Genomic DNA, 7,456 nt, shown 5'->3' with positions numbered 1-7,456 from the left:
TATCCTCCCCAGGACCACAGATGTAGCCAATAGTGAATGTGCCGAACCAAGCCCGGCAAAAAATGTCAAGCGTAGAAGAAAAAACGAAGATGGCGAAACTATTTCAAACGAATAAGTCACGTATTGATCTCCATCACAATTCATGTGGTACCACACCATTTTTGGTACTATAAATATTCAAAGCCTATCAACCGCAAAACTTATGAAATATTGAAAGCAAACTCGAATAGTCGAATCTGTCAAGTAATCGAATGTAAACAACTAGTCGATTATGAACGGTTAGTCGAAAGTGAACGGTTAATCGATTAAAGGTATTCGACTATTTTTTTAAACAACTTTTTCTATTCGATTAACCGATTAATCGGTTAGTCGATTAACAGGAGCTCTAAATGGGGGGACTCATAAAAAATCGCTGGTATTAAAAAATTTTAAAATAAACATTTGCATATTATTATTGGCAGTTTCCTGAAGAGAAGCAAAGTTTTTCGAACGAAAAATATTGATTTTCAAGATTTCCATACCATTTCTACGAAAAGTGTTTTCCCACTATATAAAATACATGGAAAACTTTGAGTACTTTGAGCGACCTCTACATATATGTTTTTATTTCAAAATAGAAAAAACAGGGGTTTATTTTATTTCACAAAAAATTAACTCTACATTTTTTTTACTAGAAGTATTACTTAGTTTTGTTGATTTTAAACACTTTCAATCTCAGTCTCCCTACCGCACTAATTAGCACTTTCTTAATTCGAGAAACCCGCTTTTATTTATATGTTTTTAAATACATATCTATGTGTGTATGTAGTATGTATATAAGAACTCGATTTTCTTTTCATTTATGTATTTTGTCATAGTTTTTTATTTTCAATTGAAGCTTTTTTGTTGCAATAAACCGTTTTTTTTTTTTTAATATAACAAATGACAAAGATTTGAATTTGAACAGGCTTTGTTTGAAATAAACGTTGTTGCTAGCAGCTTAAAATAAAGGCTGAAGTAGGAGCAGTAGATCTGCATAGCTTTCGGGTGATTAAAAAAAAAACCTTTTTATGAAATACGAGCAGACCCTAAAGACATCAAATTTTTGGTAAACTTTTCCTTGTACTTAAATAAATATGTATATGTATGTAATTGTTTTCGAAATATGTGCAGAGTTAAGTCTCAGTTATGCATACTTGCATGAGGATTATCACATAAAGAGTTTGTTAAATGAGCTTTGCGTGTAAGCGGTTACCCAACGCACAGTACTGCTTATGTACCAGTTTCTTGGTTTTTGATTTCTACGTAAAAATTACATTCTATGCTTTGCAGTGCAAAGTATCCATAACAGAGCAATTAAGCTTTCTTAATCAAATGAATATCAACCAAAAAAAAAATAAACCTTTGCAATATCGGTGCTTACTTGAGAAACCTTACCCATGTATGGACATACATGTACATATCGTCGTTTAAAGTGCAAAACCGCGTATCAACAAAATGCAAAACCGCGTATCAGCAAAATGTAAAACCGCGTATGTGAAGTTGTAGAAATTATTTTCTAGAGCGTAAAAACACTCATATTTCAAAATGGTTCTCCTTTTTATAAAGCAATCTCATTTCTGGCTAGTATATTTAAGGACGAATGGATAAGGATTGTGCCAAGAGCTTGTATGAGCAAATCCAATTTTTGGCAGCAAAATGTCAGTTACGCGGTTTTGCAGAATGACGATACGCGGTTTTGTACTTTAAACGACGATATGTATGTATGTATGTTTTCTGGATTGTACCTCTACTTATTATGGCACAATTTGTTACACCATTTTATTACGAAACAATTCGCCACAGCAAATTTCATTATGGAACAGTTCATCACGGCAAATTTTTTTATGCCATAATTTAATTAAAATTTACTACGACATAGTTCATTACAATAACTCATTGCAGATATTTCAAGGTTGAATGTTATGGGAAAATTCACGCAAACATTCTCAAATCGACATATTTTTCCCCATTGGAAGTATGTATCAGCGATCGACTGCTCCCAAGCTGCCATGCCAGCCTTCCATAGAACTGTTCGTCCTGGGTTCATGATTAAGTTCAGCATAATTTCAAATCCACAGCTCAATTGGAAAGCTTACTTTAACTCGTTTGTTACGGCAAAGTCATAGTACATAATCCCATTAAACTACACAGAAAGGAGTTCTGCGCAAACATACTTCCGCCCCCCTTTTCCGGCAGGGTTATATCCCTAAAAGAGATCATTTTTATCGTATTTCGCTCTACATCATAGACCATTTATAAATGGTGCATACATGTATATATGTATGTCAGGGACTGTAACAGTTGCAACTTTTATTAAAAAATCGCTCTTTAACAGTTATTTGTTTACTTTTGTTTAATTAATCCTTAAATAACAGTTAGTTTTTATTTTAAATTAAATGTTTAAATGATTTATTTATAAAAGTCATCAATAAAAATCAGTCAGTGATTTTTACGTTTAAAAGTCATCAATATAAATCAGTCACTGACTTTTATTTTTTAAACCATACTTATAAAAGTCGTCTGTATAAGTCCTTGTAAACTTTTGCTCTCCAATGCCTTCTTAGAGAAAAATTTTAATGACTTTTATGCGTATGGCTTAAAAAATAAAAGTCGGTGACTGATTTATATTGATGAATTTTAAAAGTAAAAGTCACTGGCTGATTATTATTGATGACTTTTATAAATAAAAGTCTTCGATAACGGTTATCTAAGACATATAATATCAAAATCAAACATAAGTGTTATTTGCAGATTATTTAGATAATAATCAAAAATAATTGTTATTTTGGATTTATAAAATAAGAATCAAAGATAATTGTTATTTATTTTAATTTTGCATAAAAATTACAAAAAAAAAAATTATTTTCAAATTTGATTCACGGTAAAAAGAGAATATGTATCACTTAGTTTTCATAGTGAATTTTTCAATGACAGTTTTCATCAATAACTGTTATGTTCGGTCCCTGATGTATATACCTTATTTTGTTCTTTTAATATGGGTAAGATCAAGTTGCAATCGAAATTGTGTATGTATGCTTCTGTAGAATTCTCCTTTCTTTGTTGCCGGAGAGGAGATGCGGAAGCGGAACAGCCGACACAATTTTTAGAAAAAGCGAAACCATATTTTGAAATGAGGAAATGTTAACAAACCTGAATATAATACAAAGCTCAATTATTAAAAATTATTTTCTATTAAGCCAGAATAAAACCCATCGATAACCGTATTAGGGTGTGCCAAATATTATAAAACAAACTACTAAACGCTTTGAGAAGAAATGTTTAAAAAATACAGAGCGAAATGATATTAAGCAAACATTTAACACCAAAACATATTCATGGAATAAATAACACGTATAATTATTAATTCTGAGATGAATTCTCCCTGTAATGAAATGACCATATAATGCATAATTCTGTGATGAATAATTAAGTTTTTGTAATAAAATTTGTCATAATATTACACCACCGTATTTTTTATTTTTTTGTGCATATCCTCATTCTCAAGCCAATTCATATGTTTTTCTCCACACTGTAGACACATGTTTTGGTTATGAAACGTTGCATACATTCAGGCTCTTGGTTTATATGCCTGCGTTTTCTAGCATATATTAACAAGGGCCGTTTTTGATTCGCCAAGCACGTAGCAAGTGGCGAATAGCGCTGCAAAAGTTACGAAATTTTGGATACGCGTATGTATTCGTTACTAATACTAAGTTATGCACTGCGACCAGAACACCTATTGTGCCCATTAACACCCATTACTTTACTCATTACTTTTGATACAATGAAAGACTTGTACCTCACTCGAATCATCGCTACAAATTTTGAATCATACCAAACCCCAAGCCTTGCGACGTGTATAATCGATGTGGGGGAAATAAGCGGTTCCATTGGATCACAATTTTTTTTTTTTGTTGTTCACCAGATGCCACTGTCCGATTCCTATATAGAATTGCTCAGATTACGTTCAAAAAAATTTTCCCATTTAGTGACGTTTGCACAGTGAGGGGTTTACTCAAATTCGGTGGTCGAATTTCAATTTTTGTACTGAAAACCTGTAGTTACCTGCCGAACGAATGTTAACTCGTCACTTTACGATTGGCCCTTAATCACGTATATCTTACGAACCAATTTAACAATTTTAAAATGAAATACGGAAAATGGAAGCTAACGAAATTCTCCATTATACATCACTTTTCGGTAGGTGATAATTTTTGAGAAATTAAATTATTACTCCATTTTTTTATGAAAAAAATCTAATTCAATTAAATTTTTATATTTTGTATGAAAACCTGTTCCTTATTCTTGGATTAAACAAAAATTTTCAAAGTGATGTATAAATTAAAAATTTGTATACCCAAATACATATCAAAGATTTCTTCATTTTGTTGTGAGTACCGAGATTATTATGTGAGTAACGTTTAGGTACTTCTAATAAGGGGTTTTACCCGTGTTGTGGATATGTTGGCTTGATTTAAATCGGACTAGTCTCTTTCCATACACGTTCGGACATTCAGTACATTACAGTGCACACAAACATCTCAGAAGGGGCGCTAGTCTTATGAGATATTGGAACTAAGACTGGAATCATCCCAGAGCAGTCGCTTTTTATGCTGGGTAATCACTATTCTTACTTGATTTTATGCCTAATGTTATGCTACAAAACTTTGTTGAGTTCAATTGCACGTTAAGTGCCCAGCAGGAAATGACATCCATAACATCAGCCAACAAAAAAGCGGAAAGCAGTGCAGTCTATTGATTATAATAAATAATTTTGATTTTTTTTCAAAAAATCATTAAAAAATGCATATAAATTATTTTATTGCTCTCTGTCCAATAACTTCTTTTTTCATATAAAAAAGTATATTACCATATACAAATTAATAATTTTTGCGGTTTTTAAATATAACAAAAAATCTTGATCTTTTTCATTGCGTTGTGCTATTTAGGTTATGCGCGTTTAGGTACTGTGATCCTATAAATTAAAGTCTGGGGCTATTGGAACATAATTTGCTCTAAAGTATCTTGTTCTTCGTAGAACAATCTGTCTTGCCGAAAGTAGACAATTCCCCTATTTGACAAGTGTTTCATTACTCTGTAGCTCTGCAGGGGCCAAGAAATATTTTCAAGACAGATCGATAAAAGGTACCCAAATGTGGTGTTCAGCATCAGAAAATGTCACATTAACTCCGAAAAACGTAATTTATTTCCAAAAAATCATTTAAAAATTCAAAATTGTTTTATTTTTTTTATTTTTAACTTTATTTGTACAATAAATATATAATCTACAAATACATTACAACTCGCTGTACTGCTGGCAACGGCTGTAAATTAAAATTTTTTCCATAGCAACCAAAGAGTCTTCCCAGCATACGAAATGCAACCTGCAGCGGGCATCCCAGCTTGTGGCAATATCATATAGCCATGTGATGATGCCGTACTATGTTCTATTTTGGGGAAAAAAGGGGCAAAGACTAATTTCTCGAGAGTGAAACGAGATAGCTAAAAAACATAAAAAGAATAAACAAACGATTTTAATGGAAAATTCAGGGAAAATAGTCTCGTCGGAAAATTATTTTATTCGTTTGTCCTTTAAAATGACCGATAAGAACCAAATTTAGTTTACTTACTAACTACTTTCCCATGATATCGATATCTCGACGGGGCGTGCACTCCCTACATTAGGATGGTCCAATAACACCGTGTGACAGTCAAAACGACACGAAAAAAATCAATATATTTACAAAAGTAGGAGCTAAATATAGTTGCGTTTTTAATTTTTCTCTCTGACGTCAAAATTTTTTTTAAAGGACTTTGAAATTTCTAGGATATGTTTGAATAAAAAATTATTTTAAAAATTTGGTGCATTGTAGAGCAACAATATGGGTATCAATAAAAAGGAAAAATTCTGTAGAATTGAAAAAATAATAATCTTTTGGTACACCAGGACGAATAAGTGTTGAAAATGTCCTTTTAAAAATGTATCCTTGAATATCCTGCAAAATTTCCAATATTTATTTTTGAAACAAATATATGTCAAGGACTAATATATAAACTACCACATCCTCGAATTTCGTTCTTCTAACTTTATTAGTTTTAAACAAAAAAAAATACACTTCTCTTTATAAGATGAAGTTACTGGAATCATTACACTATATACATTTGATTCCGAAAATCTAGTTAATTTCTTTCCTAGTGTAGCGTTTACATGGCGTATGAGCAACACTCTTCCCTGCTTATTTTTCATGAAAAAAAATCGTTGGGCATTTTTATTTGACCACTCATTCCTTCTTTATATATAAATCGATTTTCTTCATTAGTAGCTTAATTTTTTTTGTAAAAGAACAGGATTTAACAAAAAGGTAAACAACTTACACAGAATGTGTTGTTTTTTAAATTTTTACCTTTGTTAAAGTTTGAGTTGTTTTCATTTTTTCATAAAAAAAAAATAAAAAATCTGGTATGATTCATTAATTTCTCAGAAACTGTTGGACCCATAGAATTCTGATGTATACACGGTTTATGGGAAATTTTATTAGCTTTCATTAACTTTCATTTTCTTTCACTAGTTTTAAGGTTTTTCAATTCTTTCGTAAGATATGCGTGATTAAGTGAAACCACCGTTTTTCAAGCTGAATAATGGTAAATTGAAAATATCTCGAAAACTTATCCATAGAAAACGAAACTTACTAAATTTTCGAAATCACCGAGAAATTCCACATAGGAATTGGATAGTGGCATCCAAAAAAAAAAACCCCTTTTTCTGTAAACCAGTGTATTCAGACATCTTGTCCGTCTTATAAGCAATTTTCATTGCAATCAGTGCAACCGACCTACATATGTAGGTAATGCAGAGCTGGCTACTTCATAGCCATGTGGGCAGAACTTTTTTAAGCTTTTTTTATTATTATTAGTTCATTTCATATTAACGGACACTTAGTAATAGCTCTCTTTAGCGAAAACTGATTTGATGACATTTGGACTTGGTTGGAACTGAGTTCAATTATTTTTGGGGAAATAAAATAAAAGAAAGTTACAAAACTTTTTTTAAACCACCTAACGGCTAAATTTTCTGTAGTGTCAATTCTTTCCATTCAAGTAATATGTGTTCTAAATATCAATCTTTTCTGACCTATATGGTCAGAGTTTCCAAATATCTCGACAACTGCGCCACCTAGAGCATAAATACATACTTCACATTGCATTGTCGCCGCCTTCTGAGCTAAGCTTGAAATTTCAAGTCCCAAGCTTATCGGGAAGTTGGTTAAAAGCATTTACATATGTAAATAAAAAATATTATCGTTTGTAATTTTGTTTTTGTTTATTTATAAATTTAAAATTTTTCATATTTACAGTAGCATTTAATTATAATCATTATTAGCAAACAGCATTAGTACGCAGAGTTCATGCATCGCTCAATATATTCTCTTTTTGC

This window comes from Rhagoletis zephyria, unplaced genomic scaffold, assembly GCF_001687245.7.
Source record: "Rhagoletis zephyria isolate East Lansing unplaced genomic scaffold, Rhagoletis_zephyria_1.1 Rzeph_scaffold_06092, whole genome shotgun sequence".
In the NCBI taxonomy this organism is placed as follows: domain Eukaryota; kingdom Metazoa; phylum Arthropoda; class Insecta; order Diptera; family Tephritidae; genus Rhagoletis; species Rhagoletis zephyria.
The sequence above is the reverse complement of the archived record's forward strand: the minus strand, read 5'-3'. Positions refer to the sequence as shown.